This window comes from Suncus etruscus, chromosome 6 (genome assembly GCF_024139225.1).
Source record: "Suncus etruscus isolate mSunEtr1 chromosome 6, mSunEtr1.pri.cur, whole genome shotgun sequence".
In the NCBI taxonomy this organism is placed as follows: Eukaryota; Metazoa; Chordata; class Mammalia; order Eulipotyphla; family Soricidae; genus Suncus; species Suncus etruscus.
In genome coordinates, this window is record NC_064853.1 from 23,663,397 (window position 1) to 23,676,889 (window position 13,493).

A 13,493-nucleotide genomic window follows, 5' to 3' on the forward strand; every position below is an offset into this window, starting at 1 on the left:
GGAAGAATGGAGGGCGGATGGTCAGACCAGGGTCAGGCGCACAGAGCCCAGAGCAGATAGAGCCATGGTGGTCGTCGGACGGGGGTGCGGTCCCAGGCGTTAGGGGTGGCCCTGGTGGCAGTCCGGAGTCCCAGCAGAAGCTTCAATTAAGGTCAGGCTCCCCCGGTTTATTCCAGAGTCTCTCCTGCCGCTTACCACCAACCCGACAGCTGGGCCCGCTTCTGCCGCCTTCCACCTGCTGCAGAAAAGGGCAGAGCCTGGCTTTACTCCAAACCTGGGTGTTCAGCCAGGCGGCAGCTGCAACGCAAATAGGGTGCTAGGTGAAGGCCACGAACGGTCGCGCCCAGCCCGGGATCATCAGGACTCCCACCGTCATTCCTCGCTACTTGGCAGAAGGCTTGGCAGAAGGTAATGGGGCTCCTGCGCCCAGATTAGGGTTCGTGGGGGCAGCCTGCCCTGCCTCTCCCGGGATCGGCGTCTTCCTGGAGGGTCCTGTGCGCTGCTTGGGGAGTCTCTGGAGCAGGGGTCCTCAAACTTTTAAAACAGGGGGCCAGTTCACTGTCCTTCAGACTGTTGGAGGGCCAGATTATAGTAAAAACAAAAATTATGAACATATTTCTATGCACACTGCATATATCTTATTTAGAAGTGAAGAAACAAAATGGGAATAAATACAATATGTGGCCCGCAGGCCATAGTTTGAAGACCCCTGCTCTGGAGGCTCCACTTGCTTCTTGGCTCTCTTGAGGTGTAGGGGATCGGGGCGGTGCTTCCCCCCACCCACAGAACGCCTGCCCTACAGTGCTCCTGACTCACCCAGGAACTGCCCTCCAGTCCCGCCCTTGCTGATCGCACCCAGGCAAGCCATTTAGACAGGACACCAGCCAGATGTTTCTGCTGAGCTCAGAGACCTACAGAGGAAAAGTTACTCCCTTGCATGTTTGCAAAGCTCCCTGCTATTGAGATTGGCTTTTATGTATTTATTTGGCATTCTCTGGCTCTCTGGACTTCATATGTCCAAGACACACACACACACACACACACACACACACACACACACACACACACCAGTGAACTGTGAGGGCAGCGCAGAGCCTGTCCTGGCTTTCCTGGACCTTCTCAAGTGCCCAGCAGGGCTCTAGGTACACCCAAACTGACCAGAAAGTCACATGATATGTAGGTGGGACAGACCCTGATTCCACAACAGCAGAGACTTGGTCTTTTGTCTTTTTAGGGGGTGGGATAGGGAGACACACCCAGTAGTGCCTGGTGTGTCTCATGGTACTAAGCATTGCCCTGGCAGGGACAAGGACTGCAGCATGCACAGCACCTGTTGCTTATGGCCTGTTGTGTTGTCTTAGAGCCCTGGGTTTTGTTTTTGTCTTTTGCTGAGGCTTCAGCAAGCCCAGGAGAGGGCCCAGATTCCTCTCAGCCCTGGCCAAAGATTCCGCACCCAACTGGATATCTCTGTCCCCTGCCTCGGGTTCCCCTGCCCCAGATCCAGGATACTTGGAGCTGAGTCATCTGCCCAGGGTCAGGTCTCTTAAACAACTTGTCTTGGAAGAACTCTGCCATCCCTGAGCATCAGCTTTCTCTGGCCTTAATCTCTGGCTCCATGAGGAACTTTTTTAGAGGGTCACATCCAGAAGTGCTCAGGACTTATTCCTGGCTCTATGCTCAGGGATCACCCTGGCAGAGCCCAGGGAACCATGTGTAGTGCAGAGATTGAAACTGGTTGTGTGCAAGGCAAACTCCTACCCGCTGTTTATCTCCTTTCCACCCACCCTCAACCCCCCTGCTCCAGGTCCTTTCTTTTTTCTTTTTGGGCGACACCCAGCAGCACTCAGGGGTTACTTCTGACTCTGTGCTCAGAAATTGTTCCTCGATTTCAGGCTCGAGGGACCATATGGGATGCTAGGAATCAAATCCAGGTCCATCCCGGGTTGGGAGAAAGACAAGAATAGAGTGACTGCCATGTTCAGAGACTTGCAAGTTTTTCATTTTTATTTGACTCTTTATTTTTTTGAGGAAGGTTGTAGTCCTACCTCTCTGAACCCCCTCACTTATAAATAAGGTATAAGGGGAGAGACAGAGAGAGAGAGAGAGACAGAGAGACAGAGAGTTCAACTTCCTAAGCATGAACTTTGCATATAGAAGATCCAGATTCAATCTCTAGTACCACCATGGTCCCCCAGAACCCCTAAGAACAACCTCCAAGAACTGAGCCATGAGTAACCACCCACATCCCTGGCTGTGACCCCAAATGCATAATCCTTCTCATAAGCATCATAATGGTAGGAGTAACAATAACATAATACACAGGGCTAAAGTATCTGCACAGATGGTTTCTTCCCTAGCAGAGCAAATATGACCAAATATGGCCACCCTTGGGTTGCTCCATTTGGGTGCTGTCACTCACGATGTCCACAAGCAAAGTTCAAGGTATGGCCTAGCTCTGGCCTCCACAGTGGCTGGTAGAGTCCAGGCCATGGGTACCAGAACAGAGGACCTGTCCACCTCCCTAATTTCTCTTGTGTTGTCAGCCAGGAACCAACTGCTCTCAGCAATTTGAGCCTTTCCTCAAACCATAGGTTTCCATGGTGAGGGGGGTGCAACTCACCCAAACCAATGTGTTTTGCTCTCTGGCTTGCTCTGCCCTTTTCTCTCTAGTAAGAGACAGCTCTTTGCTGTTTACTTTATTTTTGTGACTTATCAGAGTCACACTCAGTGATGTTCCAGAGCCACATGCAGTGATGCTCTGGGGGCCTGGATTCAGGGAGCAAACTCAGAGCCTGGCCTGTAATGGAATGTCGCTGCCTGTAATGACCGTGGTGTTGGGTAGGCCCTTCCACACGCCCTAATTGCAGCTGCATCTACCTTGTCCCCAAAACCCCAGCTCACCAGAGAGAATTCTCCCCTACCACAGGGCTAAAGGAGGAGTATGTGGAGGAGTATGTGGGCTGGATAACTTCCCCTAGCTCAGGAGCCTGACCCAGACCCAGACCACCTTCACTGGTGGATTATGCCCACATGGCTGCAAGTTCACTCCAGGTACTTTCTTTTCTGCTGGCTGTAGTTTGTTTTAATTGTGTGGGGGGGGGGACCATGCCCAGCAGTGCTCAGGAGCTTCTCCTACCTCAGTGCTCAGGGGAAGTTCCCTGTAGTGCTTGAGAGACCATGTGATTATGGGGGATCTAATACAGATTTTCTGCATGCAAAGCCTATTGAGCAGTCTCTTCTCTCTCTCTCTCTCTCTCTCTCTCTCTCTCTCTCTCTCTCTCTCTTTCTCTCTCTCTCTCTCAAGATGGAAGGTTTATCTTTCTTTTAGGATTAAGGAAACTCAGACTCAGAAGTTAGAACAATCACCCAAAATTTTCTTTTTATTTAAACGCCATGGTTACAAGGTTCATAATACAGGTTTTTTTCCCCCACAGATAAAGTGTTCATGGTTAAGCCACAATCATACAATATAGAACAACATTCACCAGACTCATTTCACTCAGCATAATACTCTCCATGTCTATCCATGTATGAGCAAAATTCATGACTTCCTTTTTTTCTAACAGCTGCATAGTATTCCATTGTGTAGATATACCACAGTTTCTTTAGCCATTCATCTTTTGTCAGGCACCTGGGTTGCTCCCAGATTCTGACTATCGTCACCCAAGATTTAAGAACAGACAGGTCTTAAATCCAGGACTAGGGCTGGAGAGATAGTACATCAGGTGCTATCTTGCATGTGGCTGACCTGGTCTTCTGAGCACCTCCAGGAGTGGTACTTGATGCAGAGCCAGGAGTATTCTCTGAGTACTGCCAGGTGACCCCTGAGTTTGATCCCTGGTAACACAAAAATAAATACATAAAGAAATCATCAAATCACTATACTAAAGTAGCTCTATTAATCCCCTGGGATGAATAGTAATGAATAGGAAAATTTGTAAATTGCATGAATGTGTTCACAGAAAAATAACATGAAAATTATAATGTTGTTTAAGTGGGGCTTTAAGTAAGTAAGTCCAGCGCCTACCAGGAGAAATTGCTAAGCACAGAGCCAGGAGTAACCCCTGAGTGCCATCTGGTGGGCTGAAAAAATATAAATAATATATAAATAATATAAAATAATAAATACATAATAAAATATAAATAATATATAAATAATAATGAATTAAATAACTAAATAGGGCCTGGAGAGAGCTCAACAGACTTAGTATGGACTTAGCATGTAGTTGTTTGGATTCCATCCCCAATACCACATGGTCCCCTGAGCGTCCACCACCTGGAGCAACTCATGAGCTCAGAACTGAGCACCACTGAGTCCCAGAGCACCACTGAGTCCCAGAGCACCCCCAAAGCAAACATAATTAATAAAATAGAATAATAATACAGAGGACTCTCTGGCCTTTTCCCTCTTAAAGTCATGATTTCTTGCCAGTAGGATCTTTGTTTTACCTGATAGAACCCTAAAGCCTAGCCTGGAAAAGGCTGAACCCTCCGGAGAGGCTCTACACTTACTGGTGAAACAGTGGGGAACCAGTTTCTATGAGTAGCCTGGAGTGGTCCAGTGAGGATGTGGGAATTTCCCAATATTCCTCTGGAGATTCCTCATAGGTCTCAGTTGCCCAGACACTTAGATGCTAGAACCTGGCTCTTCTGCCCTGGGCTCTGCCTGCTACCAACCTTGAAAGACAGAGACCTAGCTTTCTCATGACCCTGCAGATTCCTGAAATTCTGGGCCCAGGAGATGCCAATTTATTCATGGAACAGCACAGAGCAGTGTCCCTGGAGGGTTCACCCTCTAAAAAAAGGAAACACGATTGTGGGTCAAAGAAGGCTCAGATCTCAGGACTGCACTTCCTGGGAAGACAGACTCAGCCTATGATGTCCCAGTTATTTTGAGGCCTCAGAGACTAGGCTCAGTCCATCTGGAACCCAGACCAAGGCAGAGAGCAGCAGGGGGGGGGGGGTGCCTAAGAAGGCGGACAGAGATCCTGAGATAGCATAGCCCCCACAGCTACCTGCAGCACCCCAGTCCCTGTCAGGGCTGAAAGCTTCTCTCACTGGAATAGAAGACAGTGGCCTCAAGCAGGATGGCTGGGTTGGGTTTTCTTCCATTTTCCTCTTTGACTTTATTTCTTCCTTTTCCTCTTCCCCCTCCTCTTCTGAATGCTCACCCAGTCTGAGTCTAATGACAGCCTTGGACCTGACTATTCACAGAGCCAGTGTTTTGCTTTCTGCAAGCTGGGGGTGCATCTAGAATGATTGCCCCCTTCCCTCTCCTAACTGCTGCCTCCCTGGCTCATCTACCTACCCCAACTCCCCCTCATCCAATAACCCAAGCACCCTGTGACCCTCCTCCTCCTCAGCCATCCACACCAAGTCACCAGCTTCCCCCCCACCAGGCCTTGCCTTCCTTGCCCCAAGTGGTGGCAGCAAGGAGGATTCTGGGAGAAGTGCCATCCTCACCATCCTCTCTGGGCCTAAAGGATCAGGGCACTATGGTCTCAGGTTGCACTCAGACCTTTGTGCTGGTTTCCTTACCACCAATTTCCTACAACATGACCTTGACCAGGGTGTCCCTCTGTGGAGCTTCTGTATGGCCGTGGGACACACATGCAAGGTCAGAAAAAGAAAGCACCGATGTGGACACAGGACATGTGTCTTCATGTCCTTTTCACTCTACCTTGCAGCCCTGGGCCAGATGAGGCCACTGTCTGCCCTTATGCCCAGTGAAAGGCCTGGTCCACCTACTCTCCAGGCTCTTCATTTCTCTGCACCCACATTCTCATTTCCTTGGGGCATTTAGTCAACAACTCCAGGATATGTTTGGCTCCTCTCATTCTGGAAGCTCCCCACATTGTTCTTTGGAACAATTGAAGGCATCTTAATCACCGGAACTGCCCAGGCAGCAGGAAAAAGTTGGCCAATTGTCATTGTGTTTTGATGTTTTCATTGTGTTTACTTGGTTTGGGATGAGGGCTCCCCTCTTGTTGAATGTGCTTGAGATCACGCAGTGTCAGAGATGGAGCCCAAGGTGCTATGTATACCAGGGACACTCCCTGTCCATGGCCATATTTTGTTATTTCACCTCATCTTATTATTGTAAGGGTTTGGGGGGATTTGAGCCACACCAATACTCAGAACTTACTCCTGGCTCTATACTCAGGGGTCACTCCTGGCCTAGTTTGGGAAGCCCAAATGGAGAGCCAGAGTTGACCATGTGTGAGGTGAGTAGTTTAACCCCTGTACTCTCTCTCTCTCTGGTCTCCCCTCTTCCATTTATTTTGTTTGTTTTGAGAATTGGGGGCCACACCTGACAATGTTCTGTGACTTTGTTCCTGGATTTGTGTTTGGAGTGACTCCTAGCAATGCTAGGGGACCATATGGTCTTGAGGATCAAACCTCAGCCTCTTGCATTTTGTTTGTTTTGGGACCACACCCAGTGGTGCTCAGGGGTTACTCCTGGCTCTGCACTCAGAAATCGCTCCTGGTGGGCTCAGGGTATTATATGGAATGCTGGGGATCAAACCCGAGTCAGTCCCAGGTTGGTAATCATGCTCGAGGGACCATATGGGATGCCAGGGGTTGAACTCTCAGTAAGCCATATGTAATGTAAGCACTTGTAATGTAACCTACTCTATATTGCTCTGATTCATTATGCTATCACATTTTTTTATTTTTTTTTTTATTTTTTTGTTTTTGGATCACACTTGGCAGCGCTCAGGGGTTACTCCTGGCTCTACACTCGCTCCTGGCAGGCTCAGAGGGACCATATGGGATGCCGGAATTCAAACCACCATCCTTCTGCATGCAAGGCAAATGCCCTACCTTCATGCTATCTCTCTAGCCCCTCCATCACTTATTTTTGGGAGGGTCACACCCGGCGGTGCTCAGGGGTTATTCCTGGCAGGCATGGGGGACCATATGGGACACCGGGATTCAAACCAACCACCTTTGGTCCTGGATCAGCTGCTTGCAAGACAAACACCGCTGTGCTATCTCTCCAGGCCCTCCATCACTTTTTTATAATACAAAATGAAGATTGTATTCACAACCCATCTCAAAAATCCCAACCCATGTTCTGAATATCACAAAGATATACGATTAATAGAAAAAGATCTTTGAGGTCCTCTGCACCATGAAACACAAAGCAGTTCCCTACTACAGTCTTCCAGCAAGCTATAGACACACCATAATACTGTCTAGCATTAGATACACAGTTTATTTCCTTTCAACAAACCTGTTTTGTAAAATGAGTGCAAGTAAGATGAGATAGCAGGGCTGGAGAGATAGTTCAGTGGATAAGGCATCTGACCTGTTTTGATCCTCAATACTACATATTGATCCCTTGAGCCCAGCCAGGGGTGATTCTTAAGCCAGAGCCAGAAGTAACCCAAAAATCAAAGGGAAAACAAAGATATCATCTATTCACTGAATAAAGAAATCACTTAACAGTGGGGATTGATCAGTAAGCCCATCTGAACAGCCACAACTGTCCCCAGAGGCTAGGTCTGAGTGGCAGGTAGGGGACAGAAAGAGCTGAATGGGATTATCCACATCCAGGGAACCAGGGCAACCTTTTCTTTGCGGCACTTCAGACTCTGGAAGCAGCTGGCTAAAGCCATCCATCAATGAGTCATGAGGATGGAACAAGTCCTTTGTCTGTGGTTAGTGACACAAGTCCTGGAGATCAAATGTTCCTCATTGCACTTTCAATGTGACTATGTATTGGCATCATGAGCTCATTCATGAGCAGTCGTGTGGGTTTGCTTCCCCAACACAGACTTGGGAGATGAGCACTTGAACATGCTTACTTCCGAGTGTACATGTCTTCTGCTCTCAGTGCCTCTATGATGCCCATTTTCCTGCTAGGGTGGGTCCCAGAGGCACCCACTGCATCAGATCTAGAGGGACTTGCGTGGCAGGTGAGGAAGAGGCAGCTGAGTGCAGATGTAGGTGTTTAGTATCTTTTTTTTTTTTTTTTTTTTTTTTAGATTTTTGGGTCACACCCAGTGGCGCTCAGAGGTTACTCCTGGCTCTGTGCTCAGAAATTGCTCCTGGCAGCACAGGGGACCATATGGGATGCCAGGATTTTAACCACAGTCAGTCCTGAACCAGCTTCCTGCAAAGCAAACACCCTACCACTGTGCTATCTCTTCAGCCCCAGATGTTTAGTATCTTATGACTAAGTATCAGAACTAGTAAGGTCTGGGCAGGGGTGGGGGGTTGCCTTTAGGCAATGATTAAAGTTTGGTCCCTCAGTCCCACCAGGAATATGATCTGCACATAGAACCAGAAGCCCTGAGCAGAGCTAGGTGTGGCCTAAGTAAAAAAGAAATTGATTGTGAATGCTTTTTCCATGCCAGTAATATGTTATTTATTCTATATTCATTTTTCCTAATGTATCCTATATTCCTCATTGTTGATGTATTTAAAGGAATTGGTAAATGTACTTTTAGGGATGATGACACCCCCCATAATGGCAGTTGTACTGGGACATGCCCCCTGGAATGGGATACACCACACACACCCCTTAACTAACAACTGCCCTAAGTATAAAAAGGAGAGTCTGACATTTATTGAATAAAGACCGAGCAGACCCTGCTGGCCTGTGACAGGTGTGTGTGTGTGTGTGTCTGTGTGTGTGTCTGTGTGTGTGTGTGTGTGTGAGAGAGAGAGAGAGAGAGAGAGAGAGAGAGAGAGAGAGCATTGCTTGCTCTGCCTCTATTTCTTTCTCACTCTTTCTCTCTATCTCAATGCCCCTCCTCTTCCAGGCTCTCTAGTCACATCTCTTTCCCTCTCTCTTTCCCCTCCCCCCCCTCTCTCTCTCTCCCTCTCTCTCCTCTCTTTCCCTATTTTCCCTCTCTCTTTCCCTCTCTCTCCCTCTCCTCTCTCCTCTCTCCCTCTCCCTCTCCCTCTCCCTCTCTCTCTCTCTCTCTCTCTCTCTCTCTCTCTCTCTCTCTCTCTCTCTCTCTCTCTCTCTCTCTCTCTCTCTCTCAATAACCCCCCTCAGGAGATGTGAGGAAATGTGCAGAAATAAATGGCAATGATCTTTCTACAACTCTCTCTGGCTGCAAGCTGTCTCTCTCTGGGCCACTAGGGCGGCAGAGATCAAATCTGCAAGGCATGTGCAAGGCAAATGTTTTAACCCCTGTCCTGCCTCTCCATCCATGTTTATTTTAGTTTTTGGGACACACCTGGTAATGTTCAGGGTCTACTCCTGTCAAAGATGGCTCAGAGATGCTCAGGAGACCTTGTGCTGCAGGGCTGGAACCCAGATTCTCTACGTACAAAGCATGCCCTCAGCCCATCCAGCCCTCCTGGGCCCTTAGTTCTATATATCGGAGAATGGAGGTGCCCAGAACTTTGACTACATGTTCAGTACCACAGCCCATGAAGGAGAGATGGCTCACAGACCAAGTATGTGACTTGCAAATGCTAGACCCCGAATTCGATCTTCATATGCAAACATGGATGTGGCCAGAGCAATCTCTGAGTACTGCCAGGGGAGCCTGACCCCAAGCACCATGGAGATTAAGTAGTACTTAATTAAGTAGTACTTAATCACATGGGCCCCTCCTCTTCCAACCCTATCCACCAGAAAGTTATTGCTTTGGTAACCTCAGCTGCTGTCATCCAAGCTCAGCAGTTGAATGAGGATCCGTGGTTTGGTCTGAAAATCCTAACAGAGATGTCGCAGACTGGAGTCCACCTCATAATCTCATAACCATGACTGCATTTGCAGTAAAATTCCCATTCTTCCCCCAGACTTGGAAGAATAAAGGAGGCTAGGAGCGCCCTCTTGTGGTCCTATCAGGCAGCTCACATCTACTTTTTCTTGATCACCTGGAAACATGCACCAGTGACACACACACCCCCGCCCCTAAGCAGGGCCACATCCCCAATGATTCACAAAATGAATTTTAATAGCCCAGGCTCAAGGCCACAGACTTTAGCAGAGAACGTCAATTGTCCATCTACCTGCGCCTTCCCTGAGGGTCCAGAACTTCATGATTGGTTCCTTGTGCCTCTGTGAGGTACAGTGCCAGGCAAGGGTCCCCAAAACCTAATCCTTGGGGTACCAACTCTCCCCTCCCTGTAGTAGCACCTGGCAAGTCGCCCTTTCATCCTGAAAACTTCCTCCTGCCGATGCTACCCTGACATTTCAGACAGCCCTGAATCCCTCTGTGAGCCCATCTGTGACCTGGCCCTTTACCACCACCACCACTAGCTCGTCCTCATTGCTCCAGGGACTCACACCAGCTGCCTCCTCTCCTGACTCTGTCCTTGACCATGAACCGAGTAGAAAAGTCCAAGGCAAGTTCCGGACTCTCTAAGGCCCTTTAAGGGAAATGGGAGCAGAGAAAAGCAGGGGACAAGTACAGAGTAAACCTAGATGGGCTGGAATTGTGATCAAGGTCACTTTGCCCAAAGTATGACTCTGATTCACCAACGGGAAGCCTCCTCCTCACCAGTCAGTGCCTCCCACCAGCACAGATACATTATGGGAAAGTTTGTTAGACATCCAGAATATTTGCCATACCCAGCCTCCAAATCTGAATCTATTTTACTGCAGCAATTTTCAACCAATGTCCAGGACACTCAGGCCAATCCTGATACCATGTGGCTACCCAGACCAGATGGTTCCATCTGGGACCTGGCAATGCAATTCAATGCTTGGGTCTCTGTAGTGCTGGGATGCATGGGGTGCCTGGATCAAGATGGGGACCAAAGTATGGAAGATGTGTACCCCTGATCCCTGAGCCCCTCTCTAAGTTCAGGTTTGGTGTTTCAGCATCCCCAGAGCCTGCAGCAAGGGTGCCCACCTGAGCATAGACCCAGCCTTAGCATCTGGGACTCTGCACAATAGGCCCATAGCTGGCTGCATCATGGCAGTGATGCCCCCTGCAGGAGGTCTCATAGTCCCCTGGCTGTAGACCCTGCCAAATGACAAGGGTCTTGGCTTAGGTCACCTGTGCAAAGCTAAAGAACAGCAAGACCCACTGTGGGCAGGGGGAGCTTTTAATCCTGCTAGTTAAGTCCATCGAAGAGCAAGTACTGGGTCCCCTTCCCAGCCTGCCTGACCCAGCAAGCCCATGGCTTTGTGCCTTTCGCCTCCAGATAAAGGACAAGTGACAGACTGGAGCAGCCAGTTTAAGAGGAATACTGAGGAAGGAGGCTATCGAATAGAGGAAGTGACCCGAGGGCAGAGCTGACAGAAGAAAACAGACCAAATCAGCTTGTGCCATGATGAACCCTAGAGCTGACCCCCTCATGGACTTTCCCCCTCATTTTGTCAATGAAAGATTTTCCAGGATGGGCATTGAACTTGCTTGCGAGACGCTGGGCTGGATCAAAGTGTGGCCCAAACTGGGAAGGCACCAAATTTCCTTTTTTTTTTTTTTTTTTTTTTTTAGGTGAATAGTGTACCATGGTATATTCACGATAGATCTATATCTATTCATCCAGCAATGGACATTTAGTTTGTTGTCATATCTTGACTATTAAAAATAATACTACAAATAGGACCAGAGACTTTGTACAGGTGTTAAGGCACTAGCTTGTATGTGAGTTATCCTGGTTCTGCCTCCATATGGTCTCCTGAGCACTGTCAGCAGTTATTCCTGAGCACCAGGGGGTATGGCACAATAAATAAATAATTCTACAATTAAGACACGGGTGCACATATCTCCTTAAATTACTTCCATATTTCTCAGCTAAATACTTCTTAACTGGATTCACTGCATCATTTGGTATTTCTATTTTAATTTTTGTTATTTTGTTTGTTTTGGACCATACTCACTAGTGCTCAGGAGTTACTCTGAGCTCTGTGCTCAGAAATTACTCCTAGCAGATTCAGGGAGCCATATGGGATTCTGGGAATTGAACCTGGGTCAGTTGTGTGCAAGGCAAATGCCCAACCTACTGTGTAATTGCTATGGCCCCATTTTTTAATTTTTTTGAGGAACCAACCTATTGTTTTCATACCAACTGCACCTGATATATATACTAGGACTCCCATTCCTAATGTTTTTTTTCTTATTGTGACTTATCTTTTGGATGTGTCCTTTGATTTGTCATTCTGACAGGTGTGACATGATATCTCATTATGATTTTGATTTTGATTTCCATAATGATAAATGAAAATTAACACCTTTCAGGGTGTCCACAGTCCATCTGTTTGTCTTCTTTAGAGAACTGTCTGTTCAGGCCCATTTTTAAAATGTGTGAGGTTGTGTGTGAGTTGTGTAGGTTTTTCATATGTTTAGGATATTATTCTCTGTTGAATATGAGTTGCAAATACTGCCTCCTATTCAGTAAGTTTTATTTTTTATTTTATGACCATTTCTTTTGCAGTATAGGAACTTTTTAATTCAACATATTCCAGCTTGTTTTTGTTTTCTTTAAATTACCAAAGGTAATGTTGGGAATTTTCACCAGTTTTCTGAGATGTATTTTGTGATCCTAAAATATTTTGATATTATAATTTATTTATAATAAATATTTTTCTTTTTTAATTTTTTTCTGTGTCTAGTAGAAAATAGAGGTCAGACATTCCCTTTTCTCCATTGCAAACACTTTCCAGTCTCTATTGTCTCCTATGTCATAATTTTATTGTCCACAGATTTATTTCTGTGTTCTTAATTATGTTCCATTAATCCTTGGGACTTTTCTTATACTAATACCATACTGTTTTGATTGCTATTGCTTTGTGGTACATTTTGAAGTCAAGATCACAATACCTCCATTTTTGTTCTTTTTTTTTTTTCTCAAAATCACTTTAACTTTGGGGGACTTTTTTTAAAGTTCATACAGATTCTAGTATTTATCTTTTGAAAAATACTATTGTAATTGTGATAGGGATTGTATAGAATCTATATATTGCTTTACTAACATGCCATTTTATCAATATTCATTCTCTCCATTCATTCTGTAATATTTTATTATTTTCAATGTGCTTATAAGTAGTATTTGGGGGGGAAATTCTCTTTCTGTTAGTTGACTATATAGAAATGCAATAGATGTTTGTATATTGATTTTGCTGCCTGCACTTCATTCATTGTTTTGAATGGTTATTGTGGAGCATTTAAGATTTTTTATAATATTAGTATGTCATTTGCAAATAGCAATGCTTTTACCTCTTTTAAAATTTTGGGTAGTCGTGCTCGCTTCGGCAGCACATATACTAAAATTGGAACGATACAGAGAAGATTAGCATGGCCCCTGCGCAAGGATGACACGCAAATTCGTGAAGCGTTCCATATTTAAAAAAAAAAAATTTGGGGTAGTCATGGGGCCGGATTGATAGTGCAGGGTAGGGCATTTGCCTTGCATGCGGCTGACCCAGGATGGATCTCAGTTTGTTCCCCAGCATCCCATATGGACCCCCAAGCCAGAAGCTATTTCTGAGCACATAGCCAGGAGTAACCCCTAAGCGTCACTGGATGTGGTCCAAAAAAATTGGGATAACCTATTTTCTTGCCTTTTTGACTACA

The 13,493-nt window shown here is 46.5% G+C and overlaps 1 non-coding gene across 1 annotated transcript; it reads left to right on the forward strand.

Moving 5' to 3' along the window:
• The first annotated feature begins 13,159 nt into the window (after positions 1-13,159).
• On the forward strand, positions 13,160-13,266 carry LOC126012873 (U6 spliceosomal RNA). The gene has a single exon (XR_007497222.1). It is a non-coding gene; the product is annotated as a U6 spliceosomal RNA (small nuclear RNA).
• The last annotated feature ends 227 nt before the right edge of the window (positions 13,267-13,493 follow it).